We start from the raw sequence: 26,628 nt of genomic DNA, 5'->3' as shown, positions 1-26,628 counted from the left end.
ACACTTTTCATGCCACAAGCATCTTTTGCGCAAGCCATCACTGCTTCCCTAAATACATCCCATTCCTCCCCCACTCCCCTTACCTCCTTTGTTCTCACCTTTTTCCATTCAGTACTCAGTCTCTCCTGGTACTTCCTCACACAAGTCTCTCTCCCAAGCTCACTTTCTCTCACCACTCTTTTCACCTTAACATTCTCTCTTCTTTTCTGAAAACCTCTACAAATCTTCACCTTCGCCTCCACATGACAATGATCAGACATCCCTCCAGTTGCACCTCTCAGCACATTAACATCCAAAAGTCTCTCTTTCGCGCGTCTATCAATCAACAAGTAATCCAATAACGCTCTCTGGCCATCTCTCCTACTTACATACGTATACTTATGTATATCTCTCTTTTTAAACCAGGTATTCCCAGTCACCAGTCCTTTTTCAACACATAAATCTACAAGCTCTTCACCATTTCCATTTACAACACTGAACACCCCATGTACACCAATCATTCCCTCAACTGCCACATTACTCACTTTTGCATTCAAATCACCGATCACTATAACCCGGTCTCGTGCATCAAAACTACTGACACATTCACTCAGCTGCTCCCAAAACACTTGCCTCTCATGATCTTTTTCTCATGCCCAGGTGCATATACACCAATAATCACCCATCTCTCTCCATCCACTTTCAATTTTACCCATATCAATCTAGAGTTTACTTTCTTACACTCCATCACATACTCCCATCACTCCTGTTTCAGGAGCAGTGCTACTCCTTCCCTTGCTCTTGTCCTCTCACTAACACCTGACTTTACTCCCAAGACATCCCCAAACCACTCTTCCCCTTTACCCTTGAGCTTCGTTTCACTCAGAGCCAAAACATCCAGGCTCCTTTCCTCAAACATACTACCTATCTCTCCTTTTTTCTTATCTTGGTTACATCCACACACATTTAGACACCCCAATCTGAGCCTTCGAGGAGGATGAGCACTCCCCGCGTGACTCCTTCTTCTGTTTCCCCTTTTAGAAAGTTAAAATACAAGGAGGGGAGGGTTTCTAGCCCCCCGCTCCCGTCCCCTTTAGTCGCCTTCTACGACACGTGAGGAATGCGTAGGAAGTATTCTTTCTCCCCTGTCCCCAGGGATATATATATATATATATATATATATATATATATATATATATATATATATATATATATATATATATATATATATAATTTTTTTTTTTTTTTTATACTTTGTCGCTGTCTCCCGCGTTTGCGAGGTAGCGCAAGGAAACAGACGAAAGAAATGGCCCAACCCACCCCCATACACATGTATATACATACGTCCACACACGCAAATATACATACCTACACAGCTTTCCATGGTTTACCCCAGACGCTTCACATGCCTTGATTCAATCCACTAACAGCACGTCAACCCCGGTATACCACATCGACCCAATTCACTCTATTCCTTGCCCTCCTTTCACCCTCCTGCATGTTCAGGCCCCGATCACACAAAATCTTTTTCACTCCATCTTTCCACCTCCAATTTGGTCACCCTCTTCTCCTCGTTCCCTCCACCTCCGACACATATATCCTCTTGGTCAATCTTTCCTCACTCATTCTCTCCATGTGCCCGAACCATTTCAAAACACCCTCTTCTGCTCTCTCAACCACGCTCTTTTTATTTCCACACATCTCTCTTACCCTTACGTTACTTACTCGATCAAACCACCTCACACCACACATTGTCCTCAAACATCTCATTTCCAGCACATCCATCCTCCTGCGCACAACTCTATCCATAGCCCACGCCTCGCAACCATACAACATTGTTGGAACCACTATTCCTTCAAACATACCCATTTTTGCTTTCCGAGATAATGTTCTCGACTTCCACACATTCTTCAAGGCTCCCAGAATTTTCGCCCCCTCCCCTACCCTATGATCCACTTCCGCTTCCATGGTTCCATCCGCTGCCAGATCCACTCCCAGATATCTAAAACACTTCACTTCCTCCAGTTTTTCTCCATTCAAACTCACCTCCCAATTGACTTGACCCTCAACCCTACTGTACCTAATTACCTTGCTCTTATTCACATTTACTCTTAACTTTCTTCTTTCACACACTTTACCAAACTCAGTCACCAGCTTCTGCAGTTTCTCACATGAATCAGCCACCAGCGCTGTATCATCAGCGAACAACAACTGACTCACTTCCTAAACTCTCTCATCCCCAACAGACTTCATACTTGCCCCTCTTTCCAAAACTCTTGCATTCACCTCCCTAACCACCCCATCCATAAACAAATTAAACAACCATGGAGACATCACACACCCCTGCCGCAAACCTACATTCACTGAGAACCAATCACTTTCCTCTCTTCCTACACGTACATATGCCTTACATCCTCGATAAAAACTTTTCACTGCTTCTAACAACTTGCCTCCCACACCATATATTCTTAATACCTTCCACAGAGCATCTCTATCAACTCTATCATATGCCTTCTCCAGATCCATAAATGCTACATACAAATCCATTTGCTTTTCTAAGTATTTCTCACATACATTCTTCAAAGCAAACACCTGATCCACACATCCTCTACCACTTCTGAAACCACACTGCTCTTCCCCAATCTGATGCTCTGTACATGCCTTCACCCTCTCAATCAATACCCTCCCATATAATTCACCAGGAATACTCAACAAACTTATACCTCTGTAATTTGAGCACTCACTCTTATCCCCTTTGCCTTTGTACAATGGCACTATGAACGCATTCCGCCAATCCTCAGGCACCTCACCATGAGTCATACATACATTAAATAACCTTACCAACCAGTCAACAATACAGTCACCCCCTTTTTTAATAAATTCCACTGCAATACCATCCACGGGGAAAATGAAACACGATAAGTTCCCTAGCTCACTTTCGTGTAATAATCACATCATCAGGGGAGACACAAGAGAGAAATATAACAGTCAGTTGATATGCAACGAAGAGACGTAGCTAGGACGCCATATGGTAAACATGCGATTGTCCATGACAGACAACGAGCGTATCATAAAATTATCATTTTACAAATTGTATCAACAATAAAGTTATATAATTTGTACAGACCATCACCAATATTAATATTATAATTCTTTGTGTATTTAATAATAGAAGATTCAATGATATTTCTCGTGGTAATAAAGTTAGAGTTAATAACTGAGATGGCATTACTCCAGTCAATAAAATGATCATAGTTCTTAACGTGATTAAACAAGGAATTTGACTCTTGTCCCGTTCTTATACTATATTTATGTTGCTTAAGTCTAACAGAAAGATCCTTACCAGTCTGCCCAACATAAAACTTATCAATTTCTACATGGCACTTTATAGATGCACCCAGGAGGATTTTCTGGTGAATTCCTGATTAAGAAATTCTTTATAGTATTATTGTTGCTGAAGGCAACATTCACATTAAAAAGGAAAGAAAGCCTCAATATGATTGTTATCTGCTGGAAATAGTTTCAGGATTGTGTTTGTGAGATGGAACTGGGAGTCAACATCGTCCCCTTCCTGTCGCTTAGTAAAGTCCCACGTTAGAAGAATAATAAACGCGACAAACTGTCTTCTGGCAAATATCAGAACAGCTTTTATGTATATGGATACGGAAATATTTAGAAACCTGTTCATATGTTACATAAGGCCAAAGCCAGAATATGCTTCTAAAGTTTGGTTACAGCACGTAATGAAACATATAGAGTTAAGAGAAAAGGATTAGAGGGAGGCAACACAGATGGGTCCAGAATTAGGACAGCTAACTTACATGAAAAGTCTAAAGGCTTAAATTTGGCTACCTTGGAATAGAGATTGTGAGAGGGTGACCTGGTGATAACCTTTAAGTTTTGAAAACAGATCAATGACGTGGACAAACAACAGTTTTACATGAGATGTAAGGACAGAGCAACAAGAGGATATAACTAGATTTAAAAGAAACGTGAAAAAAATGTAAAGAAGTACTCTTATAGTATGAGCGGTGGATGAATGGAACAGAATGACTGAAGACATGGTTAATGCAGACAACATACCTAGAGTTGAAGAGGATGTATGATTGGAGAGAATGTGGGTCCAGGCGAGTGTAAATCTGTGAGAAGGCTCTATTCCTACTCTACCAGAAACACCCAATAATAATGTTCATTACAAAGCTACTAAAAAGAGATGTTCAGCAAAGATCTACTGTAAAATAAAAGAAAAAAGTACAATACAGACCCAGCGATAAAAGATGTTCACTATAAACTTCCCGTAAAAAACTTTTCAATACAGACCCAATGTAGACATACAGGGTAGTCCTCCTATGTCTTCGTGAGAACAGTAAAAAAAAAAAAAAGCGACATGCGACATATGTTTTCTTAGAACCAAGAGTGTACGTGACATAGCTCAAACAGTTCACACGTGTAAAATGAAAAAAAAAAAAAGTGAGAAATACGACTTTTCTTATAAAGTATCCTTGTTAAGTCAGCCTAAAGTGACGTGTTAGTTTTGCGGACCAGGTCGGCAACAAACGACCAGGTGTATCAGCAGCCTGGCACCACAGTGCACATTGTGGGGTTAAGGAAAAGAGTGTTGCTTGACATAATGTTTACCGATCATCTAGACCTTTGGCTATGATGACCCAGCCTCTGACCTGACCATCAAGGAGTCAGGTCAGAGGCCGAGCCATTACACCCAGAGGTAAGTACTCTGTGTTCATTGGTTGTACCTTCGTTCTAAAGGGTCGCATTGCCGCGCTCAAAGGGCTGTACCGTCCTGCTCAAGGGTTACACTGTCGTGCCTTAAAGTTGTACCGTCGTGCAAATGGGTCGTATCACTGTGCCCAAGGAGAACGTAATCAAAGTAACATGCATGTCCACTAAGTACTGTAACTTGACATAAAGAAGGAAAACATTCCCCAACCAGAGTAATATTCCCTCCACCGGCGTCACTCGATTCACAAGGCAAATATAGTTAGCGAACACCACGAAAGACGAATGGGTAGGTATTTCACAGCGACCGACCACGTAAAGTTTCTATGATGACTGAATGATAAGATGGTCATGTTCAGGCAATAGCCAGGGCTGTCACTACGAATGATTTTCATTAACTGATCATCGGAAACGATTAAGATAAACGAAGTGTAAGTTACACTTAACTAACTCACTGTCTCGTACACACGGTTGTCAAAGGTTCTGGCATTTCAGGGGATCCATAGTCCTCTGTGGTATGTGAACCGTCATTATGACACTGACATTTGACATTTAAACCCCTTGAGCACGACGGTGCGGCCCTTGAGCACGACGGTGCGGCCCTTGAGCACGACGGTGCGGCCCTTAAGCACGACGGTACGGCCCTTGAGCACGATGGTAAGGCCCTTGAGCACGACGGTACGGCCCATAAGGCACAATGGTACGGTCCTTAAGCTTGATGGTGCGACCCTTGAGCACGATGGCACGGCCCTCAAGCTCAACGGTATGAACCTTGAGCACGACGGTAAGGCCCTTGGGTATGATGGCCTAGCCTGCGACCTGACCCTTAAGAGTCAGGTCACGGGTCAGTCCGTCGTCCTCAACACATGATGGTGTGTCCCACTTGGATCCAGCTGGTCCTTCAATGTAACTTTCCTGACACACATACCCTGCCAACACTTGCTTCACTACCACCACCCATACTAACACTTGCCTCACTACCCCCACCCCTGCCAACACTTGCTTCACTACCACCACCCCTGCATACACTTACCAAACTACCACCAACACTTGACACACTACCACCACCCCTGCCAATACTTGCTTCACTACCACCGCCCCTGCCAACACTTACTTCACTACCACCACCCCTGCTAACACTTGCCTCTACCACCACCCCTGCCAAACACTTGCCTCACTACCACCACCCCTGCCAACACTTGCCACATAACCACCACCCCTACTAACACTTGCCTCACTACCACCACCCTGCCAACACTTGCCTCACTACCACCACCCCTGCTAACATTTGCCACACTACCACCATCCCTGCCAACACTTGCTTCACTACCATCACCCCTGCCAACACTTGCCTCACTACCACCACCCCTGCTAATATTTGCCACACTACCACAATCCCTGCCAACACTTGCTTCACTACCACCACCCCTGCCAACAATTGCTTCACTACCACCACCCCTGCCAACACTTGTCTCACTACCACCACCCATGCTAATACTTGCCACACTACCACCAACCCTGCCAACACTTGCTTCACTATCACCACCCCTGCCAACACCTGCCTCACTACAACCACCCCTGCCTACACTTGCCTCACTAACACCATCCCTGCCAACACTTGCTTCACTACCACCACCATCCCTGTCAACACTTGCTTCCCTATCACCACCCCTGCCAAAACTTGCAACACTACAACCACCCCTGCCAACACTTGCTTCACTACCACCGCCACCACTAACACTTGCCACACTACCAGCACCTCTGCCAACACTTGCCACACTATAACCATCACTGCCAACACTTGCCACACTACAACAACCCCTGCCAATGCTTGCTTCACTACCACCGCCACCGCTAACGCTTGCCACACTAACACCACCCCTGCCAACACTTACCACACTACCACCACCCCTACTAACATTTGCCACACTACCACCACCCCTGCTATCACTTGCCACACTACCACCAACCCTGCCAACATCTGCTCCACTACCACCTTCCCTGCCAACACTTGCCACACTACAACCATCCCTGCCAACACTTGCTATATTACCCCACCCCTGCTAACACTTGCCACACTACCACCACCCCAGCCAACACTTGTCACACTACCACCACCCCTGCCAACACTTGCCTCACTACAACCACCCCTGCCAACACTTGCCACACTACAACCATCCCTGCCAACACTTGCTATATTACCCCACCCCTGCAAACACTTGCCACACTACCACCACCCCAGCCAACACTTGTCACACTACCACCACCCCTGCCAACACTTGCCTTACTATAACCACCCCTGCCAACACTTGCCACACTACAACCATCCCTGCCAACACCTGCTTCATCACCCCACTCCTGCTAACACTTGCCACACTACCACCACCCCAGCCAACACTTGTCACACTACCACCACCCCTGCCAACACTTGCCTCACTACAACCATCCCTGCCAACACCTGCCACACTATCACCACCCCTGCTAACACCTGCCTCACTACCACCACCCCTGCCAACACTTGCCACAATCACCACCCCTGACAAAATTTGCCTCTGCCTCCACCCCTGCCAACACTTGCCTCACCATCAACACCCGTGCTAACACTTGCCACAATACCACCCATGCCAACACTTGCTTCACTACCACCACCCCTGGCAATACTTGCCTCACTACAACCACCCTTACCAACACTTACCTTACTACCACCACCTCTGACAACTCTTGCCTCACTACCACCACCCCTACCAACACTTGCCTCACTAACACCACCCCTACCAACACTTGCGTCACTACTACCACCCCTGCCAATACTTGTCTCACTATCAACACCCCAGCCAACACTTGCCATACCTTGCCCTACTACCAGCACCCCTGCTACCACTTGCCTCACCTTGTCCCACTACCAACACCCCTGCCAGCACTCATCTCATTACCATCGCCCCTGCCAACACCTGCCTCAACCTACCCCACTGCCATCATCGCTGCCAACACTTGCCTCACCCTGCCCTACTACCACCACCCCTGTCAACACTTGCCTCAACCTGCCCCACCCCTGCCAGCATTTGTCTCACCTTGCCCCTACTACTACCATCCCTGCCAACACTTGCTTCACCTTGCTCCACTACCACCACTCTTGCCAACACTTGCCTTACCTTGCCCCCACTACTACCATTCCTGCCAACATGCCTAATTACCATTGGCCCTGCTTAAACGTGGCTCATTCTGCCCCACTACCACCACCGCTGCCAGCACTTGCCTCACTCTGCCCCACTGTCATCATCCCTGCCGACAGCTGCTCTACCCTGCACAACGGCCACCACCTCTGCAAACCTTATCTCAGTTCCAACGCCTCTGCCAACACTAGCCCGCAGTGTTATCACCATCCCAACCAACACATCAATTATGATAACACACTAATGCCACCCTTGACAACAGACACATCCCTACTGTCAATCGTTACAACTTATTATCCTGCTTGCTACCACCACCCCTGACAACACTGCTCTTCCTTCCACCCTAGTTAGAACCGCTTTTGCTGACAAGCTCTCTACCCTCCTAATGACCCTGTGACACAACACGTTCATCAATTCCACGTTGCCACCATCTCCGTACCCATGACACACTTCAACCACCCTTCCAACCCTATCAACCCCTACCCCAACCCCCGCCAAAGTCTACCATCCTTCGTGCCTCCTCTTGACACCATTTACCACACTGGTCAGGAGTGGCTCCCCGCTTGAGGCTTGAACAATAGCTATAATGACACTCGCCTCAGTAAACAGCATTAAGATGGTCGCGTCTCTCGTGAACCCTTGCAATGTTGACTCTCAGCCATGAGGTGAGCCATGCTATTTGTTCAGTAAAGGACAATCAGCGTGCAGGCGCCTGTTGATGGTGTAGTGCTGGTGAGAGAGAGAGAGAGAGAGAGAGAGAGAGAGAGAGAGAGAGAGAGAGAGAGAGAGAGAGAGAGAGAGAGAGAGAGAGAGAGAGAGAGAGAGAGAGAGAGGAGTATGGCCCCATTAAGGCTGTAATCTCGACCTATAAACAGACTTCAGCACTCATGTCAAGTTGGCTTTTCATGTCAGCGTCGGCAAGTTCGTTACGTTTCTTACAACAGACCAAAGCGTTAAGAGATCTCGTACCTATGCCCCTTTTCATCACCAGTTTCTGCCATGTACACACCTGTTAACGTATGAAATGATTTTAAATATCTGCTGACAACAACATGATACGCAATTGACAGATGCGTCGCTTCAAGTCCACGACTGACGGACGACGTTAATGACTCCGTACTTATATCCCCAGGCATTTCATCTACGTCATATATTTGCTTTCCTACACCCCCACTCGACGCTGTACGTTTCTGATCTTTTCAACTATTGTCAGCCTTCTAGACAGGACCCAGTGATCTGTTGCTGTCGGCATTCCACTGTATTCCTTCGTACAGCAAGCTCACCTCCGATATTAAAGATTCCCTCAAATGTTGAGGGTCGTCGATTTGGCTACTCGAGCGTTTCTTCCACTGTAACTGTCTTAATGGGTACACGCATCATAGCCATAAACTGCCCCATGACTAATGCTTAAAAAACTATATTAAACATGTTACTGAGCAGCATTAACATACCATGTGAGAACTTTGATGGTTAGAGGGGATTTTTCAACAATAGTCCTCTCATTCTTGATGAGCCGAATTTCACTCGACATACCATATTTACAAACTGGCATTTCATACAAAACTCCTGATAAATACATCCAAACCAAGTTTTACACACACACACACACACACAAACACACACACACACACACACACACACACACACACACACACACTTGTTTACCAACGGCGTTTTAGCTATTTCTTTTCCTTGTATATCAACTGACTGTTCTAAGTCTTCTATCTCATTCTTTTATCTCCCCTGACGACGTGATGATTATACGAAAGTACACTAGGGAACTTACCGTGTTTCATTTTCCTGTGGATTTTTGCATATATATAAATATATATATATATATATATATATATATATATATATATATATATATATATATATATATATATATATATATATATATATATATGCGATCGTCCAAGACAATGGTCTTGGACAATCGCATGTTTACCATATGGCGTCCAAGCTACGTCTCTTCGTTGTATTTCAACTGATTGTTATATTTCTCTCTTGTGACTCCCCTGACAGATGTGATTATTACACGAAGTGCACTTGGGAACTTATCGCGTTTCATCTTCCCCGTGGACTCATATAAATATGCTTGATCACGCGCAAAATTGTGATCCTTTCCAATATATATATATATATATATATATATATATATATATATATATATATATATATATATATATATATATATATATATATATATCTGTTTATTTGTTTATTTTAATAAACTTAGTCGCTGTCTCCCGCGTTAGCGAGGTAGCGCAAGGAAACAGAAGAAAGAATGGCCCAACCCACCCACATACACATGTATATACATAAACGCCTACACACGCACATACACATACCTATACATTTCAACGTATACATACATATACATACACACGCATATACACATGTACATATTCATACTTGCTGCCTTCATCCATTCTCGTCGCCACCCTGCAAGACATGAAATGGCATCCCCCCCCCCCCGCGCGAGCGCGAGGTAGTGCTAGGAAAAGACAACAAAAGCCACATTCGTTCACACTCAGTCTCCAGCTGCCATGAGTAATGCACAGAAACCAAAGCTACTTTTCCACATCCAGGCCCCACAAAACCTTCCATGGTTTTCCCCAGACGTTTCACATGCCCTGGTTCAATCTATTGACAGCACGTCGACCCCGGTATACCACATCTTTCCAATTCACTCTATTCCTTGCATGCCTTTCACCCTCCTGTATGTTCAAGTCCCGATCGCTTAAAATCTTTTTCACTCCATCCTTCCACCTCCAATCTGGTCTCCCACTTCTCCTCATTCCCTCTACCTCTGACACATATATCCTCTTTGTCAATCTTTCCTCACTCATTCTCTCCATGTGACCAAACCATTTCAATACACCCTCTTCTGCTCTCTCAACCACACTCTTTTTATTACCACACATTTCTCTTACCCTTTTATTAGTTACTCGATCAAACCACCTCACACCACATATTGTCTTCAAATATTTCATTTCCAACAGATCCACACTCCTCCGCGCAACCATATAACATTGTTGGAACCACTGTTCTTTCAAACATACCTATTTTTGTTCTCTTAAATAACGTTCTCGCCTTCCACACATTCTTCGACTCTCCCAGAACGTTCGCCCCCTCCTCCACTCTGTGACTCACTTCCGCTTCCATGGATCCATCCGCTGCTAAATCCACTCCCAGATACCTAAAACACTTCACTTCCTACAGTGTTTTTCTATTCAAACTCACCTCCGAATTAACTTATTCCACAACTTTACTGAAACTATTAACCTTGTCTTATTCACATTTACTCTCAGCTTTCCTCTTTCACACACTTTACCAAACTCAGTCACCAACTTCGGCAGTGTCTCACCCAAGTCAGCCACCAGCGCTGTATCATCAGCGAACAACAACTGACTCACTTCCTAAGCCCTCTCATCAACAATAGACAGCATACTTGCCCCTCTCTCCAAAACTCTTGCACTCACCTTCTTATCAACTCCATCCATAAACAAATTAAACAATCATGGAGACATCACGCACTTCTGCCGCAAACCGACATTCAATGGGAACCAATCACTTTCCTCTCTTCCTACTCTTACACATGCCTTACATCCTTGATAAAAACTTTTCACTGCTTCTAACAACTTACCTCCCACACCATATACTCTTAATACCTTCCACAGAGCATCTCTATCAACTCTATCATATGCCTCCTCCAGATTCATAAATGCTACATACAAAACCATCTGTTTTTCTAAGTATTTCTCACATTCATTCTTCAAAGCAAACACCTGATCCACACATCCTCTACCACTTCTGAAACCACACTGCTCTTCCCCACTCTGATGCTCTGTACATGCCTTTACCCTCTCAGTCAATACTCTCCATACAATTTCCCAAGAATATTCAACAAACGCATAACTCTGTAATTTGAACACTTACCTTTATCCTCTTTGCATTTGTACAATTGCACTATGCATGCATTCCGCCAATCCTCTGGCACTTCGCATACACTGAATATCCTTACCAACTAATCAACAATACCGTCACCCACTTTTTTAATAAATTTCACTGCAATACCATCCAAGCCCGCCGCCTTGCCTGATTTCATCTTCCGCAAAGCTTTCACTGCCTCTTCTCTGTTTACCAAACCATTCTCCGTAACCCTCTAACTTTGCACACCACCTCGACCAAAACACCCTTTATCTGCCACTCTATCATCAACCATATTCAAGAAAGCTTCAAAATGCTCACCCCATCTCCTTCTCACTTCACCACTACTTCTTATTACCTCCCCATTAGCCCCCTTCACCGATGTTCCCATTTGTTCTCTTGTCTTACGCACTTTATTTACTTCCTTCCAAAACATCTTTTTATGCTCCCTAAAATTTAATGATACTCTCTCACCCCAACTCTCATTTGTCCTATTTTTCACCACTTGCATCTTTCTCGTGACCTCCTGCCTCTTTCTTTTATACATCTCCCAGTCATTCGCACTACCTCCCTGCAAAAATCGTTCAAACGCCTGTCTCTTCTCTTTCACTTACTTCACTTACAATCTTACTTCTTTAATGAGACTGGCAGTTGACAGACCTAAAACCCAAACAACCAGCAACTTATGGGTCCCGCTGGTGTAAATAGGTCAGTAGGTGACATGGCTGAATTTGTGATACATCCCACGGTGAAATGTGTGTGATGACATCTGTGAGGTTTAAGAAATTTCTTAGAAAAAGTAACGAAATAGTGGAGTTGGTGAGTCGTATCAAAATAATCAATTTAACCTCTAGAGTACGACGACAACCCCTGGGTACGATAACTTCGGTCATCGTACTCAGTCAGGGGTTAACGTCGCTGTACTGAACGTTCTCAGGGGATTACGATGGTGAAGTCATCGGACATAACTATGACTCAGCAATGAATATTCAAGAGCACCTTCACTCTCGTAACGAAAGGTGTTTTGCATAATATATCTAGGAACAGAAACCCTTCTTCAAGTAGCCAGGGTGATACATGTACTGCTATAGCGAAAGGTGTAATAACATCCCACCTGTTGTCTCTGATTACCAAGTCGTGACTGTGGCACAGACAAATAATTTCCAGGATTTGGAATATTCATGTATTGAAAATTACTCCAATTTCATATGCTTAAGGTACAACTTGAGGCCACAAACAGGATCACATGACACGCTAAAATCAAAGATTCAAAACTCCTTATGTCCTTTGGTAATACAAGAGGAACCTAGGTTCCCTTATGTCCCGCCATGATACACACACACACACACACACACACACACACACACACACACACACACACACACACACACACACACACACAGAATTGAATACGACAGCATACTTAGTAATTTTCATTCTTATGTTCTCCAATTTTCTCAGTATCATTCTACCATTAGGTGGGTGCTCAAACACCAGTTACCCAAAAATATCCATCTTATTCCATCAAGCTTTCGCCTTAAGAGAGGCATCATCGGGAATCTAAAAAAAAAAAAAACACAAAACTTGGATGTGAAATATAAAACGCAAACAAAATGTGTATAAGAAACACACCCGGAAAAAAAAACCCACAGTGCATAGCACATAAAAATGTAAAGGAAAACACAAAACTTACTGTTGACGAAACATAGAACAATATCAAATTAGGTAGGAATATAGACAATACTCCACTAAATACACTAAGTTGGGCCAAGCGAGACGTTCCACCTGCCCTGAAATGGCGAATTCGGTAGCATGTGGCGGGTCTGTGCTTGTTCCACCTCTCTTAATATGGCATTAGGTGTACGTCCTATTGGCGGGCCATCAAAAAGCTGTATGGCGGTGGTCATATTTGTGTGGATGTTGATTACAAGTGAATTATCTCTTCTGTGAATGGCTTCTAATATCTGTAGTCTCCTCCGACCAATGCAACAAGTGGCAATGTCACTGCGAAAAAAACGCCACAAGAAAGGCCTGTCAGCAGCTACCAGAGCAGGAGAATCAGCAGTAATGGGCGGGTCTGACCGAACATAAGTATACAAACTAAAAACAATGTCCAAGGAAGTGGAAGGGTGTGGGTCACGATGAAGAACATCAAAATGTACACACTAAGTACCGGCATGACAGGGGAGGCCAAAACGCACAGGTGCAACATAACATGTAGCTTAGTGACAGTATGTCTTGCAGAGCAGGGCTCAGTTACAAAGGTAAGAATATAATCCAAAACAGAAAGTGGAATCAAACATAATGGCACAATTCAGTGAATAAACAGACACAAGCACATGCAAAATAAGAGACTTAAAACGACATGGACATGTGTAACGCATAATGACATTTGTAAAATAAGTACACTGTAACAGCTGGAATACACCACACAGGAAGCAGTATACATGAGGTAAGATCTTGTGGTTATGAACAATACTTCTGGACCTCACGCGATACCATGACCAGTGTATCCCACACCCACAGTGGACGCTGACTCTCTGCTCTGTGTCCTCTATATCATCCCTGCATATAATATAGAGCTGTTCCTGCCTGGCCAGAATGCTTTCTGATACCATCCCAGGACACAATACCTTGTTCTGGCCTGGCATGAAGAGGAGGAGGACATCCAGGAGCTAAGGTTTCTGACCACAAGAGACAAAAGGAAAGATACGTGAAGAGTGGAGAGTGGTAACAAAGGAAGTACAAGGTTGGTGGTGAACATTCAATGCAAATAAGAAATAAAAGAACACAGGAATCCATGTACATCATACATCTTCAGAATTGGCATCAGATTGAAGTGACAAAATACAAAACAAGACCAAAGAATTATATTGGAAAGATAAGATACCAAAATAACATCAGAAAACTATGTAAGGGATGACAGCAAGCAAGACGGAAGTTAATCATGCACCATCTGTTTAGTCAACACGTCAATTACAATACAGAGACAATGGAAATTCGAAAATAAATGAGAACTGAGAAAACTCAAGGAATGACTGCAACTAATAAATCAATCTTGCTTCAATGTACATCTGTCTCCTGGGTCAGGGTCATCCTACACCCCTAAATGTGGCTGCCCTTAACTGAATACAATCCCCAAGTACCATATAAGAAATATATATATATATATATATATATATATATATATATATATATATATATATATATATATATATATATATATATTTTCACTCCATCCTTCCACCTCCAATTTTGTCTCCCACTTCTCATTTCCTCCACCTCTGACACATATATCCTCTTTGTCAATCTTTCCTCACTCATTCTCTCCATGTGACCAAACCATTTCAAAACACCCTCGTCTGCTCTCTCAACCTCACTCTTTATACTACCACACATCTCTCTTACCCTTTCATTACTTATTCGATCAAACCACCTCACACCACATATTGTGCTCAAACATCTCATTTCCAACACATCCAACATCCTTCGCACAACTCTATCTATAGCCTACGCCTCGCAACCATATAACATTGGTGGTACCACTATTCCTTCAAACATACCCATTTTTGCTTTCCGAGATAATGTTCTCGCCTTCCACACATTTTTCAACGCTCCCAGAACTTTCTTCCCCTCCCCCACCCTGTGACTCACTTCCGCTTCCATGGTTCCACCCGCTGCCAAATCCACTTCCAGACTTCTATAACACTTCACTTCCTCCAGTTTTTCTCCATTCAAACTTACCTCCCAACTGACTTGTCCCTCTACCCTACTGTACCTAATAACCTTGCTCTTATTCACATTTACTCTCAGCTTTCTTCTTTCACATACTTTACCAAACTCAGTCACAGGCTTCTGCAGCTTCTCACCCGAATCATCCATCGGCGCTACATCATCAGCGAACAAATGACTCACTTCCCAAGCCCTCTCATCCACAACAGACTGAATACTGCACCTCTCTCCAAAACCTCCCCAACAACCCTATCAATAAACAAATCAAACAACCATGGAGACATCACGCACTCCTGCCGCAAACCGACATTCAATGAGAACCAATCACTTTCTTCTCTTCCTACTCGTACACATGCCTTACATCCTCGATAAAAACTTTTCACTGCTTCTAGCAACTTGCATCCCACACCATATATTCTTAATACCTTCCACAGAGCATCTCTATCAACTCTATCATATGCCTTCTCCAGATCCATAAATGCTCCATACATATCCATTTGTTTTCTAAGCAATTCTCACATACATTCTTTGAAGCAAACATCTGATCCACACATCCTCTACCACTTCTGAAACCACACTGCTTTTCCCCAATCTGATGCTCTGCACATGCCTTCACCCTCTCAATCAATACCCCCCCCCCATATAATTTCCCAGGAATACTCAACAAACTTATACCTTTGTAATTTGAGCACTCACCTTTATCCTCTTTGCCTTTGTACAATGGCACTATGCAAGCATCCCGCCAATCCTCAGGCACCTCACCATGATTCATACATACAGCAAATATCCTTACCAACCGGTCAACAACACAGTCACCTCCTTTTTTTAATAAATTCCACTGCAATACCGTATATATATATATATATATATACGAATAAAGTGCATATGAACGCGCACCTTCATAGAACATACAAACTTCCAACAGCCAGGATCGAACCTGGGACTCCTGTGCAAGAGGCAGGCATGTAACCGCTAGGCTATGGGCCTGGCTAATAGGAAACAACTATTCGAATACTAAGTACTCGAGTACCCTTCGTCTCACAATGGTGAGCAACGAGGTCTATACCAGTTATTTCCCAACAGGCGCACATAGCCAGCTGATAGCGTTTTACCGAACCTAACTGTACAACGCGGAGGTATATGAATACGAATAAAGTGCATATGAACGCGCACCTTCATAGAACATAGAAACCTCCAACAGCCAGGATCGAACCCGGGATCCCTGTGCAGGAGTTGTTTCCTATTAGCCATGCCCATAGCCTAGCGGTTACATGCCTGCCTCTTGCACAGGGGTCCCGGGTTCGATCCTGGCTGTTGGAGGTTTGTATGTTATATATATATATATATATATATATATATATATATATATATATATATATATATATATATATATATGGGGGTGGTGTGGTGTGTGTGTGTGTGGTGGTGGGGGGGGGGGGGGGGTATGGGTGTGAATGTAGGGACCACCGTGGCGGTCTGGAAGCATGGCAAAAACAACTCAGTACATTCTTGGGGGGGTAGCACTCTCGGTGGACGATTGAAGGTGGCTGAATGACAAGTAGCGAACACTGCCACATTGAAAAGGGGTGGAGGAACAGTTCAACCGGATGACTGGTAGCGGGTCTCAACCTCACTAGTAAACGGCAGGGCCGTGGCGGCATAACTATGTGAAGGAGCACGATTAGAGTCCATACTACGTACGAGAAAAAGTCAGAATTGCAATGCATACTAGAAATCAGAGACCCACGTCGCTGCCACCACCTATGGAAGGCTTTCTTAGAGATACAGAAAACGTTTGCCTCCCAGAGAAACAATAGTATGATCACTTGATGTGGGTTTCGTAGATCATGCTCCTCTGAAGAAGCGTAGGTTTGGTTCTAAAAACTATGGCCTTTTAAGTTCGGCATTCAGTGAAACGGGCTTTTCACCGAGTTAACAAGATCTGAAACACCTGCTCCACCCCACATCCTACATCTCACATACTAGATATCTCCGACTGCCCTGCTCACTCCATGGTGCCCAGAGCCTGGACGACCACCTGAGTGCCACTAGGTACTGTGCCATACATACAGAAGCCACTAACAAATGTGAAAGCAAATATAACATCTAAGGAATCGGTCGTCTCACGGCCTCCAAGAGAAATCGGGAAAACAAATGCTACAACACTTTATCTTCGAGTTGCTCACTTGTTTGATTCAGGACGGTTTAAAGCGGGAAAATTGTTGAAAGAGGATGTCATTCGGGACGCAAACTCTTTCTGAAGGTATCACAAATGAAACTAGAAATCTCGTCATCAACAGGATACCTGGAACTGCCTTGCAACACAGTAACAAGGAGGACTGTGACTTCCAGACACCATGTAGGACCAACCCAAATCATAAATATTTCATGAACATCAGACAAGTACCCATATGTATTCGACTCTCCTCAATGGATTACCATGATGGAGATGGTGTTCACTGGTGACAAACTCTTGTCTCACTTTTGGTACTTCCTTGCCCGATTAGTCCATTGTCATGCCATGAAAGACAGACAGACAGAAAATTTCGCCCATTAGTACTTCCTTGTCATGAACAACGCGTTCGCAACGAGCAGGTCGCGGAATATCTGACGAAATATATGACTTGATCAAGTAAGTGAGGCTTAAAGTGTGATTTCTTTGGACTGTTATCGATATGCCGCCGTGAATGACATATATATCATTATGTGATCTGAGGAAAGTGATGCTGGTAACGAAATCCCTTGTGTCGCTGAGTCTAGCAAGCCTAGCCTAACTAGCAGAGCTGCTGAAAGCCAAACAGAATAACAAAGCACAGCCATAGTCTAAACTACCTTAACCTAAAACAGCCATATCAAGTCTAGTTAATCCTAAGTCCATCGTACTTCTAATACATGAGAAGACAACCTGGTCAGCATCATCTTAACCGCTTGAGTACAATGGGTTCGATCACTGGGTACGATGGCGTGACTTTTGGACTATCAAGTCAAAGGTCACGCCATCTTACCCAAGGGTTGTACGGTAGTAATCAAGAGATCAAGTTTGCACTGACCATATGGCATGGATCAAGGATTCTTAAACTTCCTACTTGTTAAACTGGGTAAAATATTCCACGCGAATGATAGTCCTTTTCATTCAGTCATCACGACCTAGAAAGTTAGATGCACAAATACTGATGACAGGTGAAACGTAATCACATTTCCTTAAAGTTTATCGGCGAAATGTTAACGCAAGTTCTGCTGACATTTTAAAAGCCACGCTCGCAGCTTCAGCAGCGGACCGGTAATCGCAAAAATGACATTTTACAATGAACAGCTGTACTTACTGAAGTAAACACTTTCCTCAAAAATCTTAAACAATAGACAGGTAAACAAATGAAAACTTTGATACTGTATATGATAAAGGGATGTCTGACATACTGATGAAATATCAAAACTAACTTCAAAGCTAGGCTGGGAAAAGAAATCATCTTGGTAAAGTCTGGTGTCCCTGAGAACTGATGAGAACAACATTGACAATAGGTGTCAACAATTAGAAGTCATTCAGTAAATAATTACCATCATTATGTATCGATCACGTCTGTCAATAGCAAACGAGAGTACGTCTGGATGCTGACTAGTCAACAAATGTTGTTGTGTGAGAGCTGGAATGTTATCGTACCATAAAACTATACGGTTTTAATACAGATATATGTATGAGAGCTTTTTTCTTTCTTGTGTGTGTGTGTGTGTGTGTGTGTGTGTGTGTGTGTGTTTAATCGATGACTCCTCTTTTCTCCCTTGTACTTAACTGAAAAACGTTAAGCAAAACACGGTGCAATATGGGGGATATTACTTATCAGTTCTCCTTAGCGACAACTGAAATAAACAAGGAGGTAGGTGAGCGGTGGGAAGGATTCGTCTTGTGTGGATAACCTGACTCGTTCACTTGAGCGGTCGTTAGAGGTGGTTTTGGTGACGTTGTTCGTGTGTGTGTGTGTGTGTGTGTGTGTGTGTGTGTGTGCGCGCGCGCGCGCGTGTGTGTGATGTCACTCCTGTAGGTGTATCGTAGTCTCAAACCCCACGGCTGTGACCTTCCTGTGCAGGCCCCACGGCGGCCTGTGACCCCCCCCCCCCCCCCCCTGTGGCGGGCCCCACGCCTGACCTTCTCAAAAATGCTCCACTTCCGTCCACAACGTTAATGCCAGCGTTGGCTCTAAATCTATAATGACGAGGGCCAAGTACCCGGCTCCGAGCTTGTCGACTCTACTAGCTCCTTGCCTGTCAGCACTAATAAAGTGGTATATTTCCAGTGTTCATATTGCACGTTTTTCTTTTTTTTTCAATGGTTCTTGACTGGAGAATTCTGGGAGTATATTTGGACTTTACTATGTTTTGGACGTTGCAAAGCTTCTTCGAAAACGCATGCGTATACACGCCATTAAAACAAGACTGTTCCACGTAATACACTTGGATTCGAGGAAAAAAAATCCCCTTTTAAAATATTTACAAAATCACTAAGCAGTTTATTGTTACCCGTGAGGTACTTATGGAACCATCGCTACGTAATTGCCTCAGTCATTCATTTCATGATATGTAACTTAAGGTCCATTTTTTTCTGTATTCCTCAAGGTTATGATTACTGTTTTATTCACAAAAGTCGTTCCAACTCATGCATGGGGATACAACAGGTGTAGCTGATGTGTGTGTGACTACTATTTGCATATTACAGAGAAAGAATATTACACTCGTGTTGCCCCGTCTCTTAACCTTATATATATATATATATATATATATATATATATATATATATATATATATATATATATATATATATATATATTCATATATAATTTGTCTATGGATGGGGTTGTTAGGGAGGTGAATGCAAGAGTTTTGGAAAGAGGGGCAAGTATGAAGTCTGTTGGGGATGAGAGAGCTTGGGAAGTGAGTCAGTTGTTGTTCGCTGATGATACAGCGCTGGTGGCTGATTCATGTGAGAAACTGCAGAAGCTGGTGACTGAGTTTGGTAAAGTGTGCGAAAGAAGAAAGTTAAGAGTAAATGTGAATAAGAGCAAGGTTATTAGGTACAGTAGGGTTGAGGGTCAAGTCAATTGGGAGGTAAGTTTGAATGGAGAAAAACTGGAGGAAGTAAAGTGTTTTAGATATCTGGGAGTGGATCTGGCAGCGGATGGAACCATGAAAGCGGAAGTGGATCATAGGGTGGGGGAGGGGGCGAAAATCCTGGGAGCCTTGAAGAATGTGTGGAAGTCGAGAACATTATCTCGGAAAGCAAAAATGGGTATGTTTGAAGGAATAGTGGTCCTAACAATGTTGTAAGGCTGCGAAGCGTGGGCTATGGATAGAGTTGTGCGCAGGAGGATGGATGTGCTGGAAATGAGATGTTTGAGGACAATGTGTGGTGTGAGGTGGTTTGATCGAGTAAGTAACGTAAGGGTAAGAGAGATGTGTGAAAATAAAAAGAGCGTGGTTGAGAGAGCAGAAGAGGGTGTTTTGAAATGGTTTGGGCACATGGAGAGAATGAGTGAGGAAAGATTGACCAAGAGGATATATGTGTCAGAGGTGGAGGGAACGAGGAGAAGTGGGAGACCAAATTGGAGGTGGAAAGATGGAGTGAAAAAGATTTTGTGTAATTGGGGCCTGAACATGCAGGAGGGTGAAAGGAGGGCAAGGAATAGAGTGAATTGGATCGATGTGGTATACCGGGGTTGACCTGCTGTCAGTGGATTCAATCAGGGCATGTGAAGCGTCTGGGGTAAACCATGGAAAGCTGTGTAGGTATGTATATTTTGCGTGTGTGGACGTATGTATATACATGTGTATGGGGGTGGGTTGGGCCATTTCTTTCGTCTGTTTCCTTGCGCTACCTCGCAAACGCGGGAGACAGCAACAAAGCAAAAAAAAAAAAAAAAAAAAATATATATATATATATATATATATATATATATATATATATATATATATATATATATATATATATATATATATATATATATCCCTGGGGATAGGGGAGAAAGAATACTTCCCACGCATTCCTCACGTGTCGTAGGAGGCGACTAAAGGGGACGGGAGCGGGAGTCCAGAAACCCTCCCCTCCTTGTATTTTAACTTCTAAAAGGGGAAACAGAAGAAGGAGTCACGCAAGGAGTGCTCATCCTCCTCGAAGGCTCAGATTGGGGTGTCTAAATGTGTGTGGATGTAACCAAGATGAGAAAAAAGGAGAGATAGGTAGTATGTTTGAGGAAAGGAACCTGGATGTTTTGGCTCTGAGTGAAACGAAGCTCAAGGGTAAAGGGGAAGAGTGGTTTGGGAATGTCTTGGGAGTAAAGTCAGGGGTTAGTGAGAGGACAAGAGCAAAGGAAGGAGTAGCACTACTCCTGAATCAGGAGTTGTGGGAGTATGTGATAGAGTGTAAGAAAGTAAATTCTAGATTGATATGGGTAAAACTGAAAGTTGATGGAGAGAGATGGGTGATTATTGGTGCATATGCACCTGGGCATGAGAAGAAAGATCATGAGAGGCAAGTGTTTTGGGAGCAGATGAATGAGTGTGTTAGTGGTTTTGATGCAAAAGACCGGGTTATAGTGATGAGTGATTTGAATGCAAAGGTGAGTAATGTGGCAGTTGAGGGAATAATTGGTATACATGGAGTGTTCAGTGTTGTAAATGGAAATGGTGAAGAGCTTGTAGATTTATGTGCTGAAAAAGGACTGGTGATTGGGAATACCTGGTTTAAAAAGCGAGATATACATAAGTATACGTATGTAAGTAGGAGAGATGGCCAGAGAGCGCTACTGGATTACGTGTTAATTGATAGACGCACGAAAGAGAGACTTTTGGATGTTAATGTGCTGAGAGGTGCAACTGGAGGGATGTCTGGTCATAATCTTGTGGAGGCGAAGGTGAAGATTTGTGGGGGTTTTCAGAAAAGAAGAGAGAATGTTGGGGTGAAGAGAGTGGTGAGAGTAAGTGGGCTTGGGAAGGAGACTTGTGTGAGGAAGTACCAGGAGAGACTGAGTACAGAATGGAAAAAGGTGAGAACAAAGGAGGTAAGGGGAGTGGGGGAGGAATGGGATGTATTTAGGGAAGCAGTGATGGCTTGCGCAAAAGATGCTTGTGGCATGAGAAGCGTGGGAGGTGGGCTGATTAGAAAAGGTAGTGAGTGGTGGGATGAAGAAGTAAGATTATTAGTGGAAGAGAAGAGAGAGGAATTTGGACGATTTTTGCAGGGAAAAAATGCAAATGAGTGGGAGAGGTATAAAAGAAAGAGGCAGGAGGTTAAGAGAAAGGTGCAAGAGGTGAAAAAGAGGGCAAATGAGAGTTGGGGTGAGAGAGTATCATTAAATTTTAGGGAGAATAAAAAGATGTTTTGGAAGGAGGTAAATAAAGTGCGTAAGACAAGGGAGCAAATGGGAACTTCAGTGAAGGGGGATAATGGGGAGATGATAACAAGTAGTGGTGATGTGAGAAGGAGATGGAGTGAGTATTTTGAGGGTTTGTTGAATGTGTTTGATGATAGAGTGGCAGATATAGGGTGTTTTGGTCGAGGTGGTGTGCAAAGTGAGAGGGTTAGAGAAAATGATTTGGTAAATAGAGAAGAGGTAGTAAATGCTTTACGGAAGATGAAAGCCGGCAAGGCAGGAGGTATGGATGGTATTGCAGTGGAATTTATTAAAAAAGGTGGTGACTGTATTGCAGACTGGTTGGTAAGGTTATTTAATGGATGTATGATTCATGGTGAGGTGCCTGAGGATTGGCGGAATGCTTGCATAGTGCCATTGTACAAAGGCAAAGGGGATAAGAGTGAGTGCTCAAATTACAGAGGTATAAGTTTGTTGAGTATTCCTGGTAAATCATATGGGAGGGTATTCATTGAGAGGGTGAAGGCATGTACAAAGCATCAGATTGGGGAAAAGCAGTGTGGTTTCAGAAGTGGTAGAGGATGTGTGGATCAGGTGTTTGCTTTGAAGAATGTATGTGAGAAATACTTAGAAAAACAAATGGATCTGTATGTAGCATTTATGGATCTGGAGAAGGCATATGATAGAGTTGATAGAGATGCTCTATGGAAGGTTTTAAGAATATATGGTGTGGGAGGCAAGTTGTTAGAAGCAGTGAAAAGTTTTTATCGAGGATGTAAGGCATGTGTACGTGTAGGAAGAGAGGAAAGTGATTGGTTCTCATTGAATGTAGGTTTGCGGCAGGGGTGTGTGATGTCTCCATGGTTGTTTAATTTGTTTATGGATGGGGTTGTTAGGGAGGTGATTGCAAGAGTTTTGGAAAGAGGGGCAAGTACGCGGGTCTGTTCTGGATGAGAGAGCTTGGGAAGTGAGTCAGTTGTTGTTCGCTGATGATACAGCGCTGGTGGCTGATTCATGTAAGAAACTGCAGAAGCTGGTGACTGAGTTTGGTAAAGTGTGTGAAAGAAGAAAGTTAAGAGTAAATGTGAATAAGAGCAAGGTTATTAGGTACAGTAGGGTTGAGGGTCAAGTCAATTGGGAGGTAAGTTTGAATGGAGAAAAACTGGAAGAAGTAAAGTGTTTTAGATATCCGGGAGTGGATCTGGCAGCGGATGGAACCATGGAAGCGGAAGTGAATCATAGGGTGGGGAAGGGGGCGAAAATTCTGGGAGCCTTGAAGAATGTTTGGAAGTCGAGAACACTATCTCGGAAAGCAAAAATGGGTATGTTTGAAGGAATAGTGGTTCCAACAATGATGTATGGTTGCGAGGCGTGGGCTATGGATAGAGTTGTGCGTAGGAGGGTGGATTTGCTGGAAATGAGATGTTTGAGGACAATAAGTGGTTTGAGGTGGTTTGATCGAGTAAGTAATAATAGGGTAAGAGAGATGTGTGGAAATAAAAATAGTGTGGTTGAGAGAGCAGAAGAGGGTGTTTTGAAATGGGTTGGTCACATGGAGAGAATGAGTGAGGAAAGATTGACCAAGAGGATATATATGTCAGAGGTGGAGGGAACGAGGAGAAGTGGGAGACCAAATTGGAGGTGGAAAGATGGCGTGAAAAAGATTTTGAGTGATCGGGGCCTGAACATGCAGGAGGGTGAAATGCGTGCAAGGAACAGAGTGAATTGGAACGAGGTGGTATATCGGGGTCGACGTGCTGTCAATGGATCGAACCAGGGCATGTGAAGCGTCTGGGGTAAACCATGGAAAGTTCTGTGGGGCCTGGATGTGGAAAGGGAGCTGTGGTTTCGGTGCATTATTACATGACAGCTAGAGACTGAGTGTGAACGAATGGGGCCTTTGGTATCTTTTCCTAGCGCTACCTCGCACACATGAGGGGGGGAGGGGGTTGTTATTTCCATGTGTGGCGAGGTGGCGATGGGAACAAATAAAGGCGGCGCGGGAGACGGCGACAAAGCAAAGTAAATGAATGAATAAATAAATATATATATATATATATATATATATATATATATATATATATATATATATATATATATATATATATATATATCGTGTTAGTATATACCACACACTCCAGTCTAAGTTAAAGTATCCAATTATCGAACGGCCGCGAGGGGAAGATGACCAGCTGGAACTGGTTGTAGGGATCTTTCTGCCGCGCTCAAGATTAGAACCCATGCGGAACTGTGCTGACTCATGGTCAGTAACGCTAACCACGACATCACGGAGGCCCATAATTGCTATTTGTGTTACGGAGAGGGAGCCTTACACTCGTGTTATCCCGTCTCTCAACATTTAAGAGAGTACCATGTCTTTAATCCTATGTATATATGCACCCCAGCCTAATGCCAGATGTGTGTGCAATCGTTAAACCTTTGGTATCATATCGTTACACTAGTGGACAGTATAAACAGTGCACTGTGCTGCCAGACGTATCAAGAACCTTTTCAATAATTCTCTCCATCAGCATTGCCAGACGTACGATATTATCGTACATGTATGATAATCTTGGCCTGTGTACGATGGACAATAGCATTCATATATGATAATCTGAAATTTGGGACGATATTCTTGTATAATTCGCGATAGTTTTTCTGAGAAAAAAAAAAAACCCTATGAAAAACACAGAATAATAAAACAGTTGTACTTGCTACATGTATCAAATAATACAATCAAACTTGTCTCGCACAAGTATATTGATGCTGCGAGTAGAACTTTCAATTAATCTACTGTCGTTCATACACCATCTCTGATAAGCAGAAGGGAGTGGAGAGAGGTGAACGATCTGGTGCAGAGAAGAAAATACCAAGACGTGAACAGAAATACAGACCTGAGTGGGAGAAACAGTTTCTTTACTTGAGGGCCTTTATAGAATGATCCATAAAAGGCTCTTTGTCACAACTGTAATATTGAAGTAACTGCTCAGGTAACCATTAAGTTGCATGAATACAGTGAAAGGCACAAGAAAATGCGTGTGCCTTTCTCATCAAAAACTGTAATACAGTCATTTGCTAACTTAAGAACAGATAGTGACTCTGTTAAAGCTACCGAAATAAAGCTGACTGCACTTATGATGAAACACGTAAGTTTTCGTGTGGCTGATCATTTATGTGAAGTTCTTAAAGGTTGTTTCCCTGACTCAGCAACTGCACAAGAATTGAAAATGAAAAGGACAAAGTGCCAAAAAGTGTTCATTAATGTTATGGCAGTCTCACAAACAGGACCTAATCAAACACTTGAAGCAGACCAAGTTCAGAATTCTATTGGATAAATCTACAGATATGTTCACCTCTCGGAATTTATGTATCATAGTAAGAGTGGCTGAAGAAAATGTTGTTTTCATTAAGTTTTGGGATTTAGTGCCAGGATCAAATTTCATCTCAGAAGCAGAGAATAATTTATCTAATTTGAAGGAGCAGCATATTTTTGTAAGCCTATGCACTGCTGTGTACATGTCAATGTGGCAATCATACAACATCTACAGAAATAAAATCATTGCACGATACTTTTGTCCAAAATACGATTATTTTGACCCAAGTGGTACGATAATTTGGCTAAAAGGATATGACAACGCTGTCCTTCATTTCTTAGGGACGCCAGAATCATTGTCCCCCTTGAACATGACGGTACGATCTTTGAACACGACGGTGCG

General features: G+C 43.3%; 1 protein-coding gene and 1 pseudogene across 1 annotated transcript in view; both read left to right on the top strand.

Moving 5' to 3' along the window:
* LOC139753984 (uncharacterized) overlaps positions 1 to 26,628 on the top strand; it is a 167,335-nt gene that overhangs the window by 119,401 nt on the left and 21,306 nt on the right. The gene's annotated exons all lie outside the window — the stretch shown is intronic.
* On the top strand, positions 5,414 to 26,594 carry LOC139754287 (uncharacterized; annotated as a pseudogene).

Source organism: Panulirus ornatus, chromosome 16, assembly GCF_036320965.1.
Source record: "Panulirus ornatus isolate Po-2019 chromosome 16, ASM3632096v1, whole genome shotgun sequence".
In the NCBI taxonomy this organism is placed as follows: Eukaryota; Metazoa; Arthropoda; class Malacostraca; order Decapoda; family Palinuridae; genus Panulirus; species Panulirus ornatus.
Note: the sequence above shows the minus strand (reverse complement) of the source record. Positions and strands in the feature narration are given on the sequence as shown.